The sequence below is a fragment of the Xyrauchen texanus genome, chromosome 39 (genome assembly GCF_025860055.1).
Source record: "Xyrauchen texanus isolate HMW12.3.18 chromosome 39, RBS_HiC_50CHRs, whole genome shotgun sequence".
Classification (NCBI taxonomy): Eukaryota; Metazoa; Chordata; class Actinopteri; order Cypriniformes; family Catostomidae; genus Xyrauchen; species Xyrauchen texanus.
Genome location: NC_068314.1, coordinates 3,687,266 through 3,713,545, shown reverse-complemented (window position 1 = coordinate 3,713,545; position 26,280 = coordinate 3,687,266). Strand labels below are relative to the sequence as shown.

Genomic DNA, 26,280 nt, shown 5'->3' with positions numbered 1-26,280 from the left:
AGGAAACGTTTCAGCGGTGACTAAAAAGAATAATGGAATCGATTTGTTTGAACTGGTTCAATTAATCAAATGATTTTAAGTTCTCAAAGCTACTACATAGGAACCATAACCAACCAAATTTGACGCTGTTTAGCAGGTATCAAAATTCTCTAGCAGCACATAAAATAATCACGGCCTGTGTAAAACAACACCAACATGGCAGTAAACACTAGTAATTTATGTAACTCAATGAAAAACATTGAGACTGGTTTACAGGAACGAGCTGAACTAGTTAAAACGAATTGGTCTTCTCCACTCTACTACTATGGTGAAGGCAGCCATTGTCTTCTCTATAGTAGGATGAGTAATTTCCCCGCCCCGCGTCTCAGTGCAGCAGCTGACGGGGAGGGAGGCAGTGCGCATCGGTCACTCCCAGCGCAGTGTGTGCAGCCTCTCTCTCTCGCTCATCGCGCGCTGCGGACTGCAAAGGCGGCGAAGTTTATCACGTACTCTTTTATCGGTAAGTGCAGATAACCCCTTTATTTCACCATCAGATGTTTTATAATAAGATTCAGGCTAAAAGATGCTTGCGTAAACCGACTTTACCGCAATAAGCGTAGCGCTTTCCTATTAAATATGTGGGCGTGATGGAGTCCAAATCACTAGTTTGCGTCAATGAAATAACACAGTTCGCCAAATCCAGGTGTATTTGTGCGCTGATCCTGTTTTAGAGCCCTTGGTGTTTTCAAATCACCATTTAACACAATGCATGCTAAATTCAGACCAGGATTGACGTTAGAGTTTGTTTGGAATCAATAGTGGGTATCATAGGTTTGCTCTGTGGAATAACGGTACAGTAGAATATGGATGCAAACAGGCGTGGTCAGATCCTGAGACTTGAGTTTTGCGTTTTTCCAAAGCGCAAACAGGCATTTGCACATCCAAGGTTCCTATACCTGTTTGATTGTGCTGATGTGTCTCTGTTTGCGATGGAACTGTCGTAATCTATCAGTTATAAAATGTTGCATGTCACTGTTAGTAATCCTGATCTGGTGACCATCTCCACTGCAGCAGACGCGCGGTACTCCAAAGAGAAATCACCATTTTACACGTTACATTGTCGCATGACAGAATCGCAGCGGGTGTCACTCAGTCCTTCACACTGGTTTGTTTTTACTTCATGCGTTGGGTCGTCCGGACGTTATTTGCGGCTGTTTGTAAATGCTAATAGGCCTATACGAATTTCACAGATTCGACATGTCATTTATAGTCTCTCTGAACTGCAAAGCAAATGTAAATCATTGTGATGATCATCGTGAAGTTGTTTTGAGAGCAGAGTGTGTTTATTTGTCATGCTGCAGTGGCACCACTAATACAGCCTTTCGCGTGTTTTTTTTTTCTTCTTCTTCTTTCGGCTAAATGCGCATAAATCGGTTTGGCAATCTTAATTTACGATCGCTGTCTGGACTGATGCAGTGTTATACTAACCGGGGTAGCGCTTAACTGTAAACATGAGATTCTGGTGCAGCAAAACATTCGGCCATGATGTCATAATGCCAGATAATCCCCTGCTATTCTGTTTTCATGTCATAATTGACATTTCACAATGCCCTTTGCATCATCCACCTTAAAGTATTTATGATGTCACAGTTGGACCTATGGCATCCGGAAATGCTTATGATGTCATAATCGCACACAGATATCTCGCTGGCTTTTTTTGTGTGTGCATATGTCAACAACCATTTACATACTGATATATTCATCCATCCATCCATCGTCAACCGCTTATCCTGTGTACAGGGTCGCGGGGGGCTGGAGCCTATCCCAGCTAACATTGGGCGAAAGGCGGGGGACACCCTGGACAGGTCGCCAGTCCATCGCAGCATATTGATATATTAAGTATGTAAATTTACAAAAAGTATATAAGTAAAAAAAAATTATGAGATGATCAAATAAATAACATAAAAGATTCACATAAAGTCCTAGTAAGTATTGCTTTGCTGTTTTTAAAAACCAACAAGTAACTCAATATAGTGTTTAATTTTTATCTTAACAAAACAGAGTTTTCCTTTAGCCCATTTTATGCAAATGGTTTTCATATAACTGAACAGAAAGTAATGAGAAATACCACACAACGCCCTCCGTATCATCCCACTGCAACTCTTTATGACATCAGCGAGTGTGTTTTTATTAATTGGAATACTGGCGTTCCGCTTACTGCATATTGCATACTATACTGCTGTGTTCTGCAGACTGTTTTTAAAAATTAGAATGTGAAACAGTTTGCATTCCTTAATGATATATATTTTAAACAATTACATCATTGTTACCTCACTAAGTTGCATGTTCAATTCAGGAAGTGGCGGCCAGTTAAAAAAACAACAACCATTTAGCAGTTTTAATACAATTTTGTGCGACGATGTCTTAACTTTAATTGCAGTCTGATCAAATAATGAGTCAAGAAGCAAATTGCGGCAGATATTGCTTCGGTTCAATCATCCCAGTGGTCACTCTGTTGTAGGGATGTCCAAAGAACCGTTCATCATCCAGGTATTCCGTGTGTCTCTGGCCGGGTCTAAAGACCCAGGTATAATTTGTTTTTGTGCGTTTTGGATGGGATCACACCAGTCAACTGCGTTGCCTTTCAAAGTGTACTCTTCTGACAGCGAGTCAATATGAACATGTTTGACTCATGCCCACTACATTGAAAACCATAATAGGTTGACTTAAGTAAACTCCTATCCTCAATTGAATTGAGTAATGACATCTCCATTGTCTTAATAAGTTCACTTAACTTGGTTTTCATATAGAATTAATTTACTATTCAAGTTAAGGTAACTAGATGCAAGTAGACTTAACTCAGATTCACTATTTAAATATTGTTGTTTCTACTTAATTTTGGTTAACTCAAATTTAGAAAGTTTAAATAATGAAGATTTTATCTGATTCAATCATTAAATAAACTTTATTCTCCACTGAAATGCATATAAACCTCTATTTGAATCGATATTATAGTCATTGGTGTGAATGTGATTTCTCATTGCATTCTTGAAACATTCTTCACATGGGTGTGAAGTGGCTTCACATTTGTTGCATTAATCAACACCATAATTGCGTCTTTGTGTTTGGAAAACAAATTAATAATTAATTTATGTTTTAATTAATATTTACACATTTTTTTTTTTTTACAGTGTTTTATAAAGATGTGACTTATGATATGTCAAGGCCTAATAAAATGATGGTTCTTGTTCTTGGCAGGTTTTCAGGAGTGTAGTGGCATTTAAGAGCTTGGCATAGAAAATGCACTCTGCATTCGTTTTTTTTTCCCTTGACGCATCAGCTTTATGTACAGACCCATTTGCTTCTCACGAAGAAGCTTGCTGTACACCTAAAGTGTTCCAGTATGGCCCAAAAGTCTGAGCCTACCATTGAATCAAACAGAATCTAATATTAACCTGCAAATAAACAAAACCTTTTACAATTTTGCAAAATTTTCAAACAAAGAAACATTATGATGTAAAATAAATAAGAAACCTTTAAGATTCAGCTCTATATCTTAGTCATTGAAAGAATAGTCTGGGTTCAATACAAGGTGATCTCAATCGACAGCATTTGTAGCATGTAGATCACGTGGAAAGTCGGCATGTTGTTTCCAAGAATTCCAGTACCCGCTAGGATTGGCCACATTATGCCTACTCACTGTCAAATGACATCTCCTATCACACATTCTTGCATGGGCTCCAGTGTGTTTACCTTCCACTGTGATGTGACTGGAAGCGTGTTGCGTCAGCAGTGTGGGAAACCCAGGTTCGGATCATGCATTGAAACCAGGAAGTAATTGCGTTTGCTTAATCGGTGACGAATGTGATTTGGAGGTTGCATTTTTCCCTCTAATATAACATTCTTACTCCACTGATGGTTAGGTTTAGGTTTGGGGATCCAATTGATAAAATATGCATTCATCTTCACATTATTCATCTATAGAAAATGGCACTCGCATGTGTCCATATGCCCAACAACACCTACCGCTTTGGCCACTGGGGCAGTTTTTTTTTTTATATCTGGAAAATTCTATCTAATGTTTCCGATTTTACTGTGAGATAGCCAGGTGGCATAATGTTGGTTACCACAACATTTGTTTTAGAATAATCCCTACTTTACTTTAAAATTATGCTTCCGGGGGCCTGTGAAACTCAGCGAGAATTGACACCAGGGTGTACTGAGTGACTCCAGTTCTCGCTCTCAACTGGGTGCATGGTAAGTTGTGTGTGAATCGCAGAGAGTCGCATGAGCCTCCACATGCTGGGAGTCTCCTCGGTGTCATGCACAATGAGCCAAATTATATGACGCGCGGATTAACGGTCTCATAAGCGGAGGCAACTGAGAGTTGTCCTCCACCACCTGGATTGAGGTGAGTAACCGCACCACCACGAGGAGCTACTAGTAGGAATTCTAAATTGGGAGAAAAGGGGATTAAAAACAAATTATTAAGAAAAAATAAAATGATGCTTATGATTTTAAAAAACCACTTGTGGATTATTTAAGCTGTTGTGTAAATTGACATTTTATACTTAAGAGTTTGCACCGTTACATTATCATGGTAACAAAGTAAAAAGCGGTAGGGGTGCTGGTTTCTGATTGCTGTAAGCATTGGGAGAGAAATAAATGATGGAACCACACCGGTAACAGACAGAGAGAGAGAGAGAGAGGGCTACCACACATAAACAAAGACTGTGTTGAGCTGTGACTGCTGAAAAGCAAGCCTGTTGTGTGATCATTTGAATATTGAAAATACATTTTTGAGTTTGTTTTATTGAAGTCCTGCCTGAAGTCCTGACTTGGGCTTAGACCAACATTTGCTTTTCTGGAAAGGTAGTCCGCGACATCCATCTGCGCCCCCAGACTGTTGACCACCTCGAATCTAAACGGCTGAAGAGTGAGACACCAGTGGGTGATCTGTGCATTGGTATCTTTCATATGGTGGAGCCGGAATGGGGCATGATCTGAACAGAGGGTGAAGGCATGCCCCAACAGGTAGTACCGGAGAGTGAGGACAGCCCACTTGATGGTAAGTCACTCTTCTTCAATGGTGCTGTACTTGGTCTCCCTCAGTGGGAGCTTGCAGCTAATGTACAGCACTGTGCGCTCCTCCACATCCTTTGAGAGCACCACCCCCAGCCCCATGTCTGAAGCATCCATCGATAAAATAAAAGTGAGAGTGAAATCAGGTGAATGTAAAAGTGGTCCGCCACAAAGTGCAGCTTTCATCTGCGTAAACACTTTTGGACACTGCTCCAGTGGTCTTGGGTCTTGGGCAGGTCGCAATCCTCGCAGTCTTATCAATTTGGGGATGCACCTGCCCATGACCCAAGTGGAACCCCAGATACTATGCCCGTCCAATTGCGCACTTCTTGGGGTTTGCCCTGAGTCCCGCTCATCGCAGCAACCTCAGAACCACCCTCAGATGCTGCATATGCCACTGCCGATCATTACTGCATATAATGATGTCATCTTGATCACTAGGACATCACTAGGCAGTGGCGTAAGCAGAGTGTGGTTTGAGGACTCCGTCCATAAGACGCTGAAATGTTGCCAGGGCCCCGAACAAACTGAACGGGACTGTCACTAATTGGTGTAAGCCAAACAGTGTGGAGAAGTTTGTTGGGTGGGAAAGTAGGAAATGGTAAACTGGGGATTTCAACTCAAAGGAAGGACTATAAAAAATAAATGGCTTTTCAGCACAATATTCAAATGATCACAACAGACTTGCTTTTCAGCAGTCACAGCTCAACACAGTCTTTGTTTATGTGTGGTAGCTCTCTCTCTCTCTCTCTGTGACCGGCATGGTACCTTCTTTTATTGCTCTCCCCAATGCTTACTGCAATCAGAAACGGGTGTTAGACTTACTAGCGCTCAGTTGTGTGCACCCTTACCGCTTGCTCTCACTCCAGATGAATGCTCGACCACGCCCCACCGCCACGTACGTTAATTGAATCCCAAACTCTTTGCTGTAATGGTTTGATTGTCTTCAACATCACCAACATCACGGTTGGCCAAAATCTGCACTAAATTCATTAATTCTCATGTCAATATTTTTATAATGTAAATGGCTTTTCTATCAAAAAACAACAGCTTAGTTTCCCTCCAAAAACCTCCTAACAAAATGGAGCTCCCAACAAAGTGCAGCGAGGCGTACGACCGATGAAACTATCCCTGTGGCTTTTACCTGTTGTACGGGTGAATTAATTTCACAGCACAGACTGTGTTACAGTAGGACAACAGGTGGGGGGCTTGATGTTTATTGTCAGATATGATCTGTGTTTTAATGAAGTGGAGGAGGATTGCTAGAGGTTTGAAGGTTTTAAGCGACTGGGGACCAGCTGTCACGACAGTGGACAACAGGTGAGGAACACATGATCCCTATGGGAGGCCCCTAGTATGAGTGAATGAGTGTGTTTGTTTAAGGACTGGGCGATATAGCTAAAGCATCTTGATAATGTTAAGCACTTGATGTATATGTGCTCTAAGAGTAATTAAAAGGGTGATTTTGACCAAACCACATCGTTGCAAAGTCAATTCAAAATCGATTCGATTAATTGAGCACAATATTAGGGAAATAATTGTAAACGATGAAACTTATGAACTTTTAAAGACAGACCTACCATGACTTCTGAGGTTGTTAATCGATGGTATATGCTTCTATTGAAGCCATTAGTCTGTGTTATTTCAACTTATTTTTTTTTAAATCGTGTTTAGTAGTGACATTTTTGTTGAAGAACTATACTAAACATAGTCCTGAAGAGAAATCCACTAATCAGAGAATCATGGCCAACAAAGTACACCAAAAGAGCTCTGCAGCAACCGCCCACTCCCATGACACACTGCGAATGACGCAATCAAGTCACTCTCCCAACACTCTTTTAATATATTTTGCAATAAACATAAAATATATTAGTTATATAATCATAATCGACAACTTCAAATCAATAGTTTTATATTTATCTGTAATTTTATATTTTGATTACATCATTCTCAATGCTTCAAGGGAGTTGTAGTTCATTCCCTCATAGAAGACATTTAGGACACAGTCTTGTATCTTTGTCTTTTTGTCTGGTTTTCAAATAACTTTTTGCTTCAAATCAAAGTTTGTAATGTTGTGATTCACCTCGGAGCTGGTTGGTTTGATTCATGGTTTAGAACTATTTTATCAAATCCCTATGGAAAAATGAATGGGGGAAAAACACTAACAACATGATAGTAAATACATAAAAAATATACAGTGGTGGAAATGCATGTTTTAGCTGTATTTAAGGTGTCTTGTAGAATGGTGGCTAAATACCTAAATACCCCCTCCATTGAGACAGGCCCACATCTTCACCGTGTTTCTACAGCTGCTTGTCCTCAAGCTGCCTGGAATTTAATTTACGCTCTTATTTTTGGGTCTAAGAGCACCTAACCCAATAGAGAGAGGGGAACTGAAAGTCATTTGTCTGCCTGGTTGCTTTGATGGTAACTGTTTAGAGTCCCTTTGCAAAGGAAATACAACCCATTACAATTTCCACTTCAGTTTCTGAATTAATCTGTTTAGACGCAAAGTCGAGGCTGAACATCGAACGATTGCCATCAGGCTTCAACGTTTAACATCTAAAACATTGCATTTGTTTTCATTTTATCAGAATAGTTACGGGCACGCCCCGCACAATTTGACAAAGGGGTGTGTCGGTACATTCTGTAAGGGCTTAGATCACAGCTTTATTTAGTCTAAAGGAATAGCTCATCCAAAAAGGAAAGTTCTGTCATTATTTACTCACCCTCCAAACTCTTATGACTTTCTTTGTACTTATGGCCTTTGTTCAGCATGTTCGCATGTTAATCAGACCACAATTGACCTCACGGTTTTACCGACGCGGGTAGATTTTTACCAATTATGCGGATTTTGCGTGGCATGTAAACACCTTAAATGGTGTTCTTACCAGCTCATCCAATGTGTGTACAGGTTGATTGCATATTTCTTCAAGGATTGACGTCAAAAGCAGATAATAATGGGATTATTTCAAATGTCATGTAGACGTGGACTTATTGCTTTGTCAGCTTTTGTAAATAAGTTGATTTTAGAGAGTAATCGGCATATTGGTGTACATGTAAATGTGCTTGAGAACCGGATCAGTCCGTTTTGTGAATAAATCAAGTTATTTACGAATCAAACATCGCTACTTCAACGTGCAAGAAGAGCTAGGGCGGATATAAAGATTTTCGGTTAAAAAAGATTTAAATGTTGGTCTTGTAAAATAGTGCTCAATTTGTTCGGACTACTTTTGTGATACTTTTGCATTCTTTTTATATCTCAAAAGCGCCCCTATTCATTATATTTACATGGTAAATAGCGACTAGTCGTACATTCTCAAAAATGTAAATTGTCCCCTGCAGAAAATAAAAGTCGGATGGAATTATAACAACATAAGGTTGAATAATTTATGAATTTCTGTTTTTGAGCAAACTATTCCTCTACATTCCCCCAAATCAACAAATTTCCATCGTTACAAAAAGTGCTGCAAAGCAAATCGATGGAGAAACTAAAACGCAATGCTGATGGACATGTTTCCCGCATGATCGCATTTGCCAGCATGTTCTCAGGGCGATGACTTATGTGCTTGGAGCAAGCTGAGATTTAATTAGAGGAAATGAGGTAAATCCTGAGGGACTGGGTGAGGTCTACTGACCTTGACGTCTCCTCTTCGCTCCTGCTTTCTACTCATCTTTTTCATTCTCGTCCTGTTGTTGGTTATTTGATACGTTCATTTTATGTCTCTAAAGCGCATTGGCTGGTGTACAGCAGGATTGTGAGATGAATCATGAAGCCAATTCCAAATCTGCTTTCAGACGCCATTAATGTGCTCTTGAGAATCTCTGCATTGATGGACGGATGGATAAATAGATAAAGAACAGCAAGAGAGAGATAGAGAGAGCAACTTGATGAAGATCAAAGGCCTTTTGTGGGTTTGTTTACATACAAATGTTTTGACTGTTGGAGTTTGAATTAACAAGCATTCCATTGGCCGTTTGAACATTCCGTCAATGTAAGATTGTCTGCTAGGTCTGAATCATTGATATTTCTCTTGTAGATTCTACATTGTTGCAGATTTATCCCTGACAGTTTCCCCCTCCCAGCTGGACATTTTAGTTCTCTTTCCAGTTATTGATCCATCCGCTGTTTTTTTCATAATCTACTCTCCCTACTGGTCTGACGTTCAAGCTCACGGTTGGACAGCTATTTGCTTGTGTGGGTTGTCACCCTGACCTACACCTGATCCAAATCCCAATCCTGAGCTTCAAACCTCTGAGGGATAAATTGCAGCTGGATCTACGAGGGTAGAACTACAGCACGGTGTGTTCCTAATTTAAAGTGAAGACATTAGAGAGGGCTCTAGTAATCCATGTGGTACATAGCTGTCAGTCGAGTCCATGAATTTGGATAGTCAAATAGTTAATATTGACGATTGTATTGTACTTTTTGTAATGAGTGATTGTCCAATGTATTGGCCATTAATTGGTTAATATATAATGCTCACTTGTTTTCAAGTATTTTTGAGTAAGTGAATTTTGAGTAAAAATTTGCTCATTCAATTTCAAAATATATGCTGATCAGCCACAACATTAAAACCACCTGCCTAATTGTAAAGGGATATAGAAGGGCAAGGAGGAGGCGAGAACCGGCATGACCAATATAAATAATAGTTTAATGAGAAACTTAAACAAAAGACACAAACACACACATGACGGACATGCCCGTAAACGATCTCTCTCCTGCACCATCTTCCGCAGTCGGCCTTTATCCCTCTCGGAGGCTTGATTAGCCTGATAAGGGACCGGGTGTGTAGAATCACCACACTAATATTGTCCACCCCTCATGCCGCCAAGACCGTGTATTTGAGATGATATTCTTCTCACCACAATTGTACAGAGCGGTTATTTAAGTTACCATAGACCGGAGTGCCCACCCTTTTTTGTGTGATGATCTACTTTTAAATGACCAAATCAATAAGATCTACCAACTAAAAAAAACACTGTTTCATTTAAAATAAGAAAATGCTTGTTGGGACTACTGCATGTATCCCTACATGGAATTCATCTTCTAATTAATAAAACAATATATAAAAATGTTCAATGTTGATATCATTCAGTTTTAAAACTAAATGCAAAACAACTACAGCACAATAGATTACAATAGCCAGGGCATTTACCTTGTTCTGACGACTTGCACTGAATGGAATCAGACAGTTTTGCCTAATCCGGGCAGTAGCATTGCAATTTCGCGCTCTCTGTTCTCAGAAATCCTTGGATGCACGTATGCGCAAACCTAGTTGTCATGGCAACTGAATAAACAAAACCTCGCCTGGTCAATATTTACTCGTCAAGTGCAAGTCAGACAGAAACTAAAAGAAGGAAAGACATTATATTTATTTTTATTAAAATTTAACGAAAGTACATTTACATTTTGTGCGATCTACCAGCATTGCCTTTGCGATCGACGTATTGGGCACCCCTGCCGCAGACTTTGTCAGTTCAAACCAGTCTGTCCATTCTCTGCTTTCATCAACAAGTGTTGCCATCCACAGAACTGCCACTCACTGGATGTTTTTTGCGGCAGTTCTGTGGACAGAAACGCCTTGTTGATGAGAGAGGTCAACAGAGAACGGCCAGACTGGTTTGAACTGACAAAGTCTACGGTAACTCAGATAACCACTCTGTACAATTGTGGTGAGAAGAATATAATCTCAGAATTCTGTTATATATCTAATGCTATGTATTTTTAGATAACTTGATTTATAGATCCAGACCAAAAATGTGCATCGGGTCATTGACCCCAAAACAGTCAGCCATATTTAATATATTCTGAAAGTGATTATGTCCAACCACGTGGGATTATTGAGATAATGCGATTAATATTTGGCTGGTCATGTGATCTCAACATGACAGTGCTCATGAAAGTGCACCCAGCACCATATACAGAACAAAGCAGCTTTTTAAAAATGGTTTTAAACAGATGTTTTAAAATAGTATTTTACTATCAATATTTCTTTGTGTTTAGAAGTTTAACACCTGTTAATCTTGAGCTAAGGTTCTCAGCTCAATCCTGAATTGGACATACTCCATATTAATGGCTGTAGTTCATCACAATTTTGGTCTGTTTTGACAGAAGACACTTGAGAGTTTGTTGTCCAGGTGTCAGAATTCTAGTTATAAAAGCACAAATGTATAGGAATTGATCTTTATTTTCATTGTATTTGTTTATGAAATGATATATGACATTGGCCTTTGAAGGGCCTAGAGACACAATGGAGCTTAAGCCACAAATCTGCTAATGTTATATTCTAAATCTGATGATGAGAACTTCTGTTTTATGAAACAATATTTAATATCATGTCATGTCTTCATCACGGTTTGATATGCTTTGATGTGCTGCTGTTTGTTGCAGTCTGTAAGCCATTCACACCTGAAACACATTGACGTGTCTCTAATTATTATTCTTTTGTCTATATTCTGCCCATTGACTAATCCTGCTGTATCTGTCTGCCATAGTAGCACCTACTATATATCAACACCCAACACCCATACTTGCTGTAGCATCAGATGTCTTTCTTTAAAAACAAGTATGATTTTTTGCAATCTGTGTATTCTTTTAAAAAGTTCCACCATAAAACACAATATCAGAGGTTAACAGGTGCATACTATCCCTTAAAAAAAAATAGAGAGTTTTGGCAAACTTGTTGCAAATTTGCCACTCGTTATTTTCACATGCAAATTAGCTTGTGATTCGCCGCAAATGAGGTAGTGGTGAACCTAGAGCAAACCTTTGACAACAATGGACAATTTGCCGCAAGTTTCCCGCCAAGCTCATTTGCATAAAATTTGCCATGAACTCACAATTTTTGTAAGGGATGGCAAAGTTTAGCATGCTAGCATTAGCTCAATGAATGCAGCAAGTAAACAATACAAATTGCACATTATGTACCGCAGATATCTTTCAATTGAGTAGAGACCCACCAGACATTAGCTAAAGAATCTTTAAATTGTATTCGCCTACAGTATATATATCGGTCACATTGCTCTCTAGTTATCGTATCGGTTATTGAAAAATCTGTTGCAGTCATGCACTAATCCGTGCCAATGAACCAAGCTAAATTAGACGTGTAGGGTGAACATTTGAGCTCCTGGAAAGCTTCTTTTGTTTTGCAGAGAACAACACATGCACTTGAGTCCTAAAGACACTAAAGGTGTGTGGTCCATTTGTGATTCTTCTCTATCTCGCTGTCTCAGTGCTTGCTCAATCCTAGCACACATTACTGCTCCGCCCAGGGTGTTCGCTCTCAGCTGCCTGAACTGGACATGTGAGGCGCTGGGGTTTTAGTGATCTCATCTGATTTCCTGTGAGGGAATTAATTTGAAAAGTGTGTTTTTCCAGCACGTGCAGATATTGGGAAATGAGCGCTGCAAAGATGTACAGATTTCAAAGGCTGTATTACTGTATTGTCTTTTCTTGTCAATTCCCTTTGAGGGTCTATCACTTCTAAAAGCAAAGCCAAACAATTAAGAATGCACATGAATCTGCCATCTGCCTCCAATCCAATATTTTTATCCATTAAAATTAGACATAAAGCACATAGGCAGAGCGTTAGCAAGAGACCTTCGAGGTCAGAATGCTAATCTGTAATGAAGATTGTCTGTCTCCCTCTTTAACTCTGTATCTCTTTCACGCTTAGTGACTTTCTCTGTTTTTTTTCTCATTAAAGTATCTCTGTTCAGTTTTATTTTACAGTCAAACTTTATTATCAAAGCAGAGTGTGTGAAATAGTGACTGAGTTAGAGGTGTTTGCTAAGGCTGTATCTTCACATCTGTTGGTATATGAGCCTTTGACAAGGTCTTGGAAACGATGAGGTCATCTGAACGGGACGCTCGCTGCCCTTGCTTCAATTATCTCATGATGTCCCATAGTCCCCGTGCATTACTTAAAGAGGAAGTGTTGGTCCTGTTGTCCTATGTGACATGTGCCTCTAATTTTTCAACCAAAAATTGTAATTCTGGCATTGAAAATTTGCATTTTCAGGTAAATTAACAATTGCTGAGTAAGTTATGGCTCTAGGAACCAGCTTTGCTTGTCTTTTAATTCTTTAAGGAAATACAGTATATACTTTCACAGCTGTGATTTGGGTGGGTTGCTTAATATTGTTTATGGAGTCAGATCAAATAATGCTCTAGTTTGGTTCAATTATGCTCAGAGATACGGAGGTCAAAAATTGGTACAAAATCCACACTTTAAACATAACTTTGAGGCCATTTTTCTCAGTTTCAGTGTTGGTGTTGTTTCTGAATTTTCCCATATTAGAGAGAGAAAGAGAGAGAGAGAGAGAGAGAGAGAGAGTGTGTGTGTATATAGGAACAGTACCGATTTAAAGGATAGTGAGGGTGACCTTTGTGATCTAGATTGAGACACTGTTGAGCAAAGGCATGTAGGATTTTAATGATCCAGATCTCCCCACAAACTCTCCATGTGTGTGTTTTTCAGCACACACACGGCCCGACCAAACGGGATACATTCAATTCCTGCTGTCGCACTGCCAAAGCCAAGGGTGTGGTGAGATGTTTTAGGTGTGGGAGACATTTCTACTTGGATATGAGCTTGAAACCCTGTTGAAAAACAGCTTTTTGGTCTTAGCTGGTCTCCCAGCCTGGTTAGGCCGGTCTGATTTGATGGTTTTAGAGAACTTTTGGCCAGAATGGGATACCAGCTAGACCAACCTAAACAAGCTAAGACAAGCAAACCAGCTTGAGCTGGTTCAAGATGTTTTTTTATTTTTTTAGCAGGGAAATGCATTGTGAAATATAGTGTAGTAGGGTTAAAGCAATAGCGATGTCTAGAAAGTTCTCTATATATTCACAATGATTTTGCTGGTGATATAAAACTAAAGGTGTTGTAAAGTGTGAGCAGTACGCAAAAGTTGTGTCTACTTCCTATTAGGGATGTAACGATATCAAAATCTCACGGTACGATACAATTTCGATATTGACCTCACTGTACGATATTTATTGCGATATTGTGGAAAAGCTCACGGTATTGTTAAATAGCTCACGATAGTGTTTGTGATGATAATAGCGAAAAAATACTGACATTTATTCTGCTTTTGCCAGTCAACAGGCAATGTATTGTTGTATTTATGGATCATGACAACATAAAACGCTGATCACATAGTGCTTTTAAAGTGCAAGTTGTAGTCAGGAACATCAATATTCTGTATAGTAATATTTGGTTGCATAACTGATTCTTCTGTGCAATGTTCAAGTTAAGAAGCAACTAGAACAATTGTAAACAATAGGGAATTCCCTTTAAGTGCAAACAAAGATCAAGTTAAGTCAGGTTTATGCATAGCATAAATAAAAACAGCCTTTTAAAACTGGTATTTAGGAACATGACTTAAACTTAAATAAAATAGTCAGTCAAAAAGCCTTTTAAAAAACACTGACCTATCATTTAGCTTATGTTCACGTTTTTCATCAGAAAGATCAAAATAGTCCATTGTCTGTCCACCACCACCTCTCCTTTTGCGTTTATTGACACGATCGAAACCAAAATGTTTCCAGACATCTGATTTAAAAGCTGCAGGGGCTGGCACAATCTCAACTTCGGGGTTGTTGTTTTCATCCTTACAAGTATCGCTGTCGGCCCTGCTGGCTTGCTGTGAGCTTGTGTGGACAGCGTGTAGCGTGCAATCCTATTGGCTTAACAACGGTTGTTGTGACGACGCAGCGCAAAGGATCATGGTCTATGTAGTTAACAATGATTTGTTCCGCGGGACTGTGTTTAATCCTCTTGCTTTTTGACGGACACCTGTCCTTTTAATATTGTAACCCAACCACGACGATATCGAGACACGTTTACCACCGCGATAGCGCGATATCGTCAATATCGTTACATCCCTACTTCCTATTGAAAAATCTAATCTTTATTAAAATCTATTTTTTATTTAGAATCATTATTAATTGGTCAGAAATGCATATTTGGAATTGCTGACATCAGGTCACATGTCTTTTGTTAACTACCAAAAATGAGCTAATCAGACAATACAAACAAAAATGCATGAAATTTAAAATCATCTAATAATTCTCTGCTTTTGATGTCAAAACGTTAAAAGGCATGTGCACAACACATCAGGATCTCTCTGGGGACAACATGGAACTTTGGAACTGTGTTAAACTTACATTGTTTTTACCCTCTTTAGACGTGAGGTTGGACATATGGGTGTGCGTTTGGAAAAGACAAGTTAATGAGCGAAGCATGAGCCAGTTAAACTTAGAATTGCCCTGTTTGTGCTTGGTGGTGAGCAACTCTTCAAAATGTGCTGAAAGTTACAGTTGTTTACAAACCTAATGAAGTTGAGGTAGGACATTTAAAAAAAAAATGCACAGGAGGGTCCTGTGTAGTTCAGCGAGTATTGATGGTGATTACCACCCCTGGAGTCGTGAGTTCGAATCCACGGTGTGCTGAGTGACTCCAGCAATCAAATTTGCCCAGTTGCTAGGGAGGGTAGAGTAACATGAGGTAACCTCCTCGTGGTTGTGATTAGAGATTCTCGCTCTCAATGGGGCGTGTGGTAAGTTGTGCGTGGATCGCAGAGAGTAGCATGTGCCTCCACATGCTGTGAGTCTCCTCTGTGTCATGCACGACGAGTCATGTGATAAGATGCACGGATTGACGGTCTCAGAACTGGAGGCAACTGAGACTTGTCCTCCACCACCCGGAGTGAGGTGAGTAACCGCGCCACCACGAGGACCTACTAAGTAGTGGGAATTGGCCATTCCAAATTGGGAGAAAAGGGGATAAAAAAAATACAGAGGAGCCTTTAGTTTAAGTCATAGCCGGCAAAACCATGATTTGCTATTGCAGTTGGCACTTTTCAACATACAATGAGTTCGCTATGGTCCCACCTTACATTTTTCCTTGTTATCCTGTTTCACTCGATAAAAGGAGTAAAAATGGGTTGCGAATTCTGTTTCACGTTCAGTTTGTGCAGTTGTAGAACTCTGCTGTGTGTTAGTGGCATGTCCTATGTATCACATTCAGCTTCTCTGAATTCGGCTATCAGTAGCACCCCCAACTGCAAACAGGGTTCAGAAAGCTCTGGATATTCCCTTTACTTCAAACGGGCCAATGAGGCTTCACGCCACTGATATAGATGAAAGTGGCTGTAATCACAGCACATTTCTATGCTAGACTTTAAATGAATCAACTTTTCAAAATCCATGACATCATGGTTGGGTGAATCTCACAAAATTGGTCAATAACATGCACATTTTTCACCCCAAAATCAAAAGAAAAAAGTTTTTTTAAGGTCATAATTTTGAGATTAAAAAAAGCCATAACTATGAGATACTAAGAAGTACGAGTTAAAATGTCATGATTATTAGATTCAAAGTCATATTTATGACGTAAGATTTTCAAAATGGCTGTTATATATTAGATATTAAGATATTAAAGATATTAAATCATGATATAAATCATTTAGAATAAGGTTGAAATTATTAGATGGTAAGCCAGTTATAAAATACTAAGTCATAATTAAAAAACTCAGTTATAAAATTATCGTCTCATAAAATGACTTCAAATGTAATAATTGAAAATAATTGATAATCAAAATTATGATTTTGAATCTAATAAGTGATTAGAACTTTGTTTCTCTTAATTATGACTTACTAAAACACAATTTCTATCCCCATGTGGCTGAAATAGGCTCCCATATATTTCCATTTTTATTACTGTTATAAAATAAAAAAATAAAAAAAGTCAACAATATATTATATAAATATTGACATTTTTTACATCATGGTATTATTTATTGTACTGTCTTTTCATTTTTGCTGATTTTCATGAAGTCGATATATTTCAGTAATTTGTTTTAATGTAGTACAGTAAAAATTACAGTAAACAGAAATAATTACTTTTAAGAATAAGGAAATAAAAAAAATGCAAGTAAAATGCCAAGATGTATTACAGTATTGAGAATGTGGCGGGAAAACGTGCTTAATTGTCATGTAAATAATGTCACAGTGCAAAAAAATGGAAATGACCATGAAAATAGGCTTCCTTTTGTTTACTTTTAAAATACAATTTATTAGTCCTATATTTTAGTTTTGGGGTGAAATATGACCCGGACAGATCTTGTGAGATTCAACTATTAACATCTCTTGATGTAGACGCTCATTAAACTATTTTTAGTTTGGTGGGAAATCTTGCACTCGGGTTTATATCGAAAACACAGTGCTATTCTGGCAAGACATTACGTTTAGCAAACTGTCTCTTTGTAAAAGTTCCCCGGGTTCAAAAGAGAACAAAACCGCAAACATTTTCCAGAGACTCCTGGCCCCAGGAAGTGATGTCATAATGGAGCTTATTCTCTGGCAAGCGTGACGTTCTGAGCTAATGGCATCTCCAGATATCTAACAAAACACAGACGAGCGATTGGATCGTTTGTCCTTTCTGTCTGGATGATGTCGTCAGCTTACACTGAAAGCTGAACCAATGAACTTGATGAATGAATAAACCATTTGCTCTCCATTTAATGTCAAATCTTTTTAGAAGAAGCAATTGAGATATTAAAGAGCTCTAAATTTTGGTCTTTCCTATGAGAATATTCAATATTCGCAAAATAAATCGTCTGTCTGTGCTTAATAGTGTTGTGTGTGTACATTGTGAGTGATTCAAGGTTACGGTGCTCCTCTAACAGCCTGGATCGTGCGTGCGGTTTTTCTCCACTATATACAGAATGTGTTCTTGATACATGGCGTCTCGCTCACAACTGTTATATCGTGCTGTACTGTGCTAGTTGCTTGCATTTTTCCTTTCACATGGTTGTAATTCATTAAAACTAAACAATACATAATAATACGATCTTTTGGAGTGCTGCCTTTGTATACAGAATTCTGGCAAAGCGGTTGCAAATTTGTCAATGTGAAACACAAGCAGCTGCAGCCGTCGAGACTACTTGACTCGTGATTACATTGGAAAAGTTGAGCATTTAATTCAAAATAGAATTATTAAATGCACATGTATTTAATTGCAGTCAGGGCTGGACTGGGAAGAGAAATTGGCCTAGGATTTTACATAGCAGCTGGCCCAAAAGTTGAGCCGGGGGGTGTTCACTGTCCTTTCCTGCATATCGCAGGAATATAGTAGACGCGGGAAGTTGAATCACTGGTAGATGGGAGGAGACTTGGGTGGTGCTCCGGCTAAAAAAACAAAATATACATGTAAATAACAGCTGGATGGAAGAATTGAATCTCTCGAACCTATATCGACAATGCACACGCCTTTTGCAAAGTGTGTCGCACTGATTTTAATATCAGACACGGTGGGAAAAATTACGTCCATACGAATTCTTACGATGTCGCCGTGAGAATGTGTGGAATAATACACCATTTTTAAAATAATTAATATGTGCTTTTATAAAATTAAAAACTTCACATTTCTGCCTTTTAAACCCTCCAAAAGTTGGTCCCATTAATTTCCATTGCAAGTGCCTCACCGTAACCTCGATTCTATCTTTCTTTAAACAAAAGGAGAGATTAGTCTAAATAAATCTTTTTGGTTATCAGTGTTATGCCACAAATGCTGTCGATTGAGCTTAACTCGTATTGAACCCAGAATATTCCTTTTAATGCTTAATTTATACTATTTACAAGTATTTACATTGATTTGTAGAACGCAAGCAAAAAATCGGTACTATCTCTTTAAGAGAACTGGCAGTTCTGTGAAGAGATTAAGTTAATGAGTACATATTAATGAGGACTCGAACGGCTTCTTTACCTCATCTGTGCTATACATGATTATATTTAAGTGGTTTCTTTTTTGTTGTTTTTGATCAATATTTGACTGTCAAGAACACAAAGGATATTAAACGAGACATTATTCAATGATTATTTTTATTCTGTTGCATGGATCTTGTCTTTGGACACACGTTACACGGAACTTTCCTAAAACGCAGTAAAAGGACGCAATCTCTGGTGAGTTAAATCTGAACACACCAGCCAGCAGCTAATTACAATTGGAAATTTGGCAAGTGTATTGTAGAGCGCTGCGCATATAGTAAAAGATTGATCTTGGGATTTAAGAAACTATATCTAGATCATTCAAATGAAGATCGCGATGCTTTGGAAAATCTATATTTTACCCAGTCCTACAAATCTATCATACGACTTCAGAAGACTTCGAATATAGCGCAAGAGTCATATTTAATACTATTATGTTCCATTTATGGTGTTACATTTTGCACAAATTCTGCTCAAAATTGGGCATAGTTGTAATTTTTTTTATTTTTAACTTAAAATTATCTGGTTTTCTGCACATTTCCACAAGTTTTCACAGTTAAATAATGTAAAACAATAAATGCGTAGACTGGGAATCATTCAAATTTACGACTCCTGCTAATACTACACCAAAATAAATATTACTTTAAAGTTTTACAACGCATGAGTTAGCCAATCTCAGTGCTACACGCAACGCCAGGAAACCGGGGTGTTGTTTTTTAAGAAGTGCGAGCAGTCTAGCCTAGCATGTTGGTCATGGGAACTTAGTAACCTTTGGAAGAGCACAGCAGAAATGCCTAGCTTCCCTCTTCAGGGATGTGTACTTATTTTCCTGCCATTTCCATCCATCTGTCCATTTCTGGTGGCCTCTTTAGCCAGTGTTTCTCCAGGGACCGACGTTTCTTGAGATCTGAAGGCCTGTTTAAAAAACATAATGCTAAGTTTATTTTTGTCATGTAATTTCATCAATCACTGAAACAAACCGAATGAAATTTCTTGTCATGTCGTGTGTGGGAATTGTTTTATCTGGCAAAGAGATGACATAATGAGGGAATTGTTACAAGCATCTTGCCTAGAACTTAATTGCTTCTTTTTATAGTTGGCAAAAGCATCAACATCTGTTTTGTACCCCATGCTTTGACGTCACAGATTCTTCTAATTTACCTATTGTTATTTTGCATGTGTAATATGTTTTTATTGAGGAACAGGCCTGACATCATGGGGTTCCTATTGGGGTAATGGGTCTCATTAGATGCCTGTTATGGTTTTTGATGGCCTTTGTGCTTCATAATTGAATCATGAAGAATTTAGTTTTGGTTCAACATAATGGTGGGGACTGTTCAGGAAACATATTCAAAAACTACATTTTACAATTCCGATTGGTGATGTTAGTGGTGCAGGAATTATGTACTTAACAAATGAAACATTAAATTAGCATAACTAAATTAATTTAGTTTTCACTGTGTTGTCCTTGTATCCTATTTATTGTATCGAAATTGGTGTCAAGAATCATTACATTTCACTGGTGTTGGGTGTTGGTACAGTATGAGCCACTGAAATGTTTTGTTTGTGACAAACCTACTTGTGGTGATGGCTGGTGACCAGACCCAGTTTCTCCAAAATTATCTTCGTCTGTTTGATATCTAGAGTCTTATGGTGGGCACAGAAACAGGCGGCAGAACCAGATGGCGCTTCTTATTTGCTACTGGCATTTTCTGTTCTGTGTAGGCCACTTGTTACTTGGCAACACTAAAATCTAAAGAGGATGTAATGCCCTAGAAATTTTAGCTGCAGTTTAAGGGAGCGTTTCACAATGGACATTGATAATACTTCATGGTTTTCAAGGGTCTTTGCTTGATTACCATAGTGTACGTTTTGGAAAAGTCTTGGATGCATTCCGACCCCACAAGTCCAGTTCAGTGTCCAGACTTGGGATGTGTAAAACTACACATTTTTGAAACCAACTAGTCTATGGGTTGCTTGAAGTACTAGTCTGCCGACTAATTGTTCTAAAAGAAGCCCTGTATAATTTAACTTTTTCGGGTGACCCTGAGCAGACACATTACTGTGGGGCTGTATAAATATAATGCAGATGGAGCGCAACAGAGTGGGACAGAATGCCGGCCAGGGTCAAGTATTTTTAATAGGACGACTAATGTGTTTTTGTGTGAAAATGCATTAATTTTGCTACGTTTAAACCTTGCTACGCAGGTATCGATTCTGATTACCCGATTTGGTTCAATTCTGAATTTGATTTGATTCTGATTTTGATACTATTTGATTACATTCTGATTATTTAGGTATATTTTAGTTATAATGTCTATTTTGTTTGTAGAAATTCTCAGCTAATTCTTTTAATTATATCGGGACCTTTTACCTTGGTACATTATTGACAACAACAGGCCCCCAAACTATACAGTTCAATTGATATTTATTGAACAGATAAACACAACCAAAACTGAAGTAACCCTAAATAAAAGTAAAAGATTGATCTTGGGATTGTAAGAATTAATAAAGTGGGATCTTTCAAATGAAGATCATATGGAAGCCCAGATCTCAAAATGTATAACTTTATTTCTTGCAATTGTGAAAAACAAAGTCTCAGTTGTGAGATACAGTTTGAACTAGCAATTGCAAGATATAACCTCAAAAAATGTGAGATGTAAACTTAAAATTGCAAATTATAATGTCACAATTGTTAGCATGTATATCTATAGTCTCAATTGCAAAGCAAAATCAGTAGCGAGATGTTTGTCCTACTGTAGACCATGTGTGTGTGGGTGTCTGTGGACAGGCACAAACTGGTCTAGAGCGAGTAAGTGTGTGTTTGTGTGTGTGTGTGTGTGTGTGTGTGTGTGTGTGTGTGTGTGTGTGCTCTGTGTGGGCTGCAACAGGAGTTGGAGGAGTTCAACAGAATGAAGGGATCAGCCCACTCCTCCATCAGTGGGCCAGAGTAATGTCACAGTAACCTAGGCAACCCATTGTGAAGCAGAACACCCGTAACATCCCACGCATATGCAACAGAATCATACGAATTGTTTATTTCTCTGTTATAACCGTTTCTTCTCTTGTGAAATGCAATGAGTGGGCCCTTCTTTCTCTTACACATATTTATCATGGTTTTCTGCCAAAATACATCATTACTTGTTACTATCACCCTAGATATTGCTGATAGTTTGGGTTAGTGTTAACTATAATTGTTTTTTAAATTCCTCTAATTTACTCTTAGACAAACTAAAGCTCCCTAGACAAATGAAGCCGATGTTTAAAATACGTCTGCCATCGTTTTAAAATTTGTTTGTTGAGGGTAACTGTTTAAAGTACTGTTCCAGCCATGGAAGTAATGCCGATAACGCAGGTCTTTCCGTCGATTACTTTTTTGTGCTGCATCACTTCTTTGTCTTATTAAACATGTCACAGAGCCCATTCCACTTTTGCCATCAAGTTATCTGATCTGACTTAATAAAAAGCGCAGTCGATTTCCAAGCATTTTGTCGTGGCCATGTTGTCTTTGTGGAGTTTGTTTTGTGAATCTTACAAAAAAGTGGACAAAATCTGAGAGATGGGCTTCAAAGTTATCAATTTTCAACTTTGGTAACCATGGTAATTTCTCAGCTGGCACACGGGATTGTAAATAAAAAATGTCTCGTCCAAACTACGGCCACGATTACTTATAAACTATCATCAACACTCTTCTATTAGTCGTTCTCTTTGGTCAAGCATACAGAGATGTGCATGATCAAGAGAAACATCACCAAACAATCACCTTGGCAGAACAAAAACGTCACTGCATTTCGTCATCGTTCGTCAAGGCTCTTCACCCAGTAAGCATAAATTAGCCTTCTGTGCACTATTTGTGTAATACATATGACTGATACCTCAAATAGGGATGCACCGATCCAAGACCTGGATTGGTATCGGCTCCGATACTGAAGCTTTTTGACGGATCGTGTATCGGACCGAGGAGCTGTGTGTTACTCAAGTTCGTTACTGTCAAGCTCCAAAAATGACATAAAAGAACCATAAAAACACAATTAAAGTAGTTCATATGACTATTGCATTTTATTCAAAGCCACTTGAAGACGTGTGATAGCTCTGAATCACAAAAGTAATAATAATTCATTTAAAATACACAGTGGACAATTTGCCGCAAGTTTGCTGCAAAGCTCATTTGCATGTAAAAATGATCAGTGGCGAATTTGCGGGAAGTTTGCGGTGAACTCTCCATTTTTGTAAGGGTTATTCATGTAACATGGTATTATCATGTTATGTGCAAAATTACACATGGCAATGCAATGACACATTTTTTGGTTATTTTTAAATAAACCTTTTGTGAATTTACACCTCAATATAACGCCAAAATACCATAGTACAGTTATTGTTACAGTAAAACTGTGGTAATTTGGTATGAGCCACCAAAACCATCAAAAAATGTAATCAATCATCCCAGTTCTAGTCTTTATTAAGGCGGTCACATCCTACTAATTTTATAGGTTTATAGCGAGTGTGGGAAGAGGATATTGGGTACGAGATGGCACAAGAGACCTGGCAAGAGATCATTGGTTCATGGTATAAAAACTCTTGAGAAATGAAGACTCGATTAATGAATTATAAAATATTGAATAGAGTGTACTGGACACATTGTAAAATGCTACACTAAAATTAAGATACTGATAAATGTTAGAGCTGTAGTTCTTATATGGGAAGTTTTTACAGATGTTCTGTTTTTTAGGGGGTGTGGGCGTGGCCGTGGGCGTGTATTTATCACTTTGTTGAAGACCAAATGTCCCCATAAGGATAGTAAAACCTGAAATTTTTGATATTGTGACGTTGGTCCCCATGAGGAAAACAGCTTATAAATCATACTAAATTATGTTTTTTGAAAATGTAAAAATGCAGAAAGTTTTCTGTGAGGGGTAGGGTGAGGGTGAGGGGATAGAATATAAAGTTTGTACAATATAAAAACCATTATGGCTATGGAAAGTCCCCATAAAACATGGAAACCCAACGTGTGTGTGTGTGTGTGTGTATTTCTGTTATTGTGTACTTTCGTCTTTTATTAAATCATAAATCAATACAATTATAAATAGTAAAAAAAAAAAATTATCAAAAGAAATTAAAGAAAATGACAGAACGATTCTGAATGCTTCTCCACGGTAATCCATTTGTGTTTGAAAACTTTTCCAGTTTCCTAATGCCATTGTTTTCCAAAATATGCAGCAATGGAAAAGGTTTTTGAAACGCCCTATTTTATCATCACCATGAAAGATATTCCGTACAAGAATGTCCCTTCTCACCTAGTAAATAATATATGTCTCGGAAGCCATATGTATTTTAAATATACATTGACATCTGCACAGCATGTGAGGATAAATTCACAGGCTCTTAAAGTCAACGGCCACAGCACTGAGGTGTTACGAAACTCGTATGCTCTCAGGAAACACACAATGCCTTTTTTTTATACAGAGAAACACATTAAAATGGCCCGACTTTATGCACCGATGATAAAAAGACACATTGAGTCTGATGGCTTTACACACAAAAGGGCTCTTTCACTCATTTGGTAACACTGAGGTTACCAAGGACGCTGGTGATTTATACACATTTGCGCTCAAACTGTTACGAACTAAAGCTCCACTCGTGTGAAGAATAAAAATGACCTCTCTAATGCTGAGAAATGTGCTAAATCCTGGTGTGATTGCAAGTTGATAAATGGACATTTAAAATGAACATTTTAAGATTTAGGTTCAAATGTATATGCATTGTGCATGTTTTTACCATTTCTTTTAAATTAACTTTTTGAGTTCTTGGAGTGTGACAAATTATTTGTCTTTCGGTTAAGAAGAGGTCATGAAAAAATTAGAAAAAAATATGTTTGGGGATTTAAATTTTGGGGCAAACTAACACTGTCGAGTCTGTTATGCTATTAATTTATTTTGGCACATTGTGTGTGACTTTTCGAATCGCGTTTGCTTGTTCAAGAGTTTGCGTGACCCTATAATCTTTGCGTGAATGGTAAAACTGGTTTTGCTTGCTGGCTTCAATGGAGGAGCTCGAGGAGGCGACTTGAAACTCGAGCAAATTTATAACCCCCCCCAGACTAGTAAGGATGGAGATAGTAGTCTGGGCCGATGTAAAGAGCTGGGAGAGCTGACAGTATGACGAGGTCAGAGGTCACTTTTATATACTGGTAATTAATTGGAAGATTAGATGGGTGTGCTCCTCCTGAACTTCCGTTTATTAACTTAATTTAATAGTAGGAGGTAAAACTCTCCCTCCCGATTAAAAGCTTGAAAATGGCTTTCTTACTTCCTGTTAATGTGATTGCCAACATTTGCAAGGATCCCTAAGAGGTTTAGAAATGGATTTTGTGTGTCGCTCCTTGAGACTCAATAATTTGTGAGCAAATTGAGAGATTTATTTTTATTAAAAATGTTATTGTAACGTAAATATATCATCAGTCATTTTCAAATATATCATCAAGATAGACCTGCATTTAGATAATGCTACAGAATTTCTATCCACATTTTTCATTCATTGTTCAACAATTAAACTAGATAAAAGTTTATGTTTTGGAACAAAAATCTGTGTTCTTGGCTGTCCTGCCAAATTATATAAATATGGTGTTTATATTTTTGATAGATTACTAACCCTAACTCCATATTGATGTGCTTCTCAAACCAAATATTTGTGCTTTTAGCTGACAGCTGAGTCCTAAAGTCCTTTTAGTCATAACTCTTAGCCCGGGATATCCGGTTTGTCATGAAATCTTTATGAAATGGCATGTTCATTGAGAGTCTATTCTTTGATTTCATGCGATACTGCCCTCTCCTGGAGGTCATATGCTTGGGCCTCATGCTAACATAGAGATATTCTTAGCGTGTTACCATTTTCTTGGCTTTTCCCAAATGTTCCAACTGTATTGTCATCCGATGAGTTAGAATGCCTTCAGCATTGTCTTCTATGCGTCTCCCACCAAGATACTTGGCTAGAGAGTCTGGATACTAAAACACAATGCTGTCAAAACACTTTAAAGATTTGATCCGTCATGGATGGTTTTGTGCTACAGTGTTCTCAATAGGCGTATGGAACTGGTTTGCATTCATTGGCTGCAGTTGTGATATTTCTCTCAATTCGCTAAGAGGGGTCGTTTTGCAACCCCCACCCCCCAAATTTGTTCTGAGAACCGTTCACATGAAATATGTTGACCAGAGCGGAAGTTTCCGGATTCATACTCTTTAATAATGGCCGCTTTAATATGCTCTCAAAGAGGGTTTGACGGTTTCCACCTCATGGGGAGAATGAGGGGGGCAGAATATAAATGAAATGGCAAAAGAGGGCATTTGTGAAAGCACTGCCAGTGATAGAGCCATTTCCTGGAGAATATAGGGTGGCCGGAAACATTGACAGTGTAAATAGAGAGAGAATTTTGCGTGATGATTTTA

At 38.3% G+C, this 26,280-nt stretch overlaps 1 protein-coding gene across 2 annotated transcripts in view; it reads left to right on the top strand.

The window, feature by feature from the left end:
* The first annotated feature begins 402 nt into the window (after positions 1-402).
* LOC127633045 (spectrin beta chain, non-erythrocytic 1) overlaps positions 403-26,280 on the top strand; it is a 106,385-nt gene continuing 80,507 nt past the window's right edge. Inside the window, exon 1 of one of the 2 annotated variants that reach the window (XM_052111912.1) lies at positions 403-499. The gene's annotated coding sequence lies outside the window, so the exon portion shown is untranslated. The remainder of the gene's footprint in view (positions 500-26,280) is intronic. The other variant, XM_052111913.1, reaches the window with a different exon arrangement.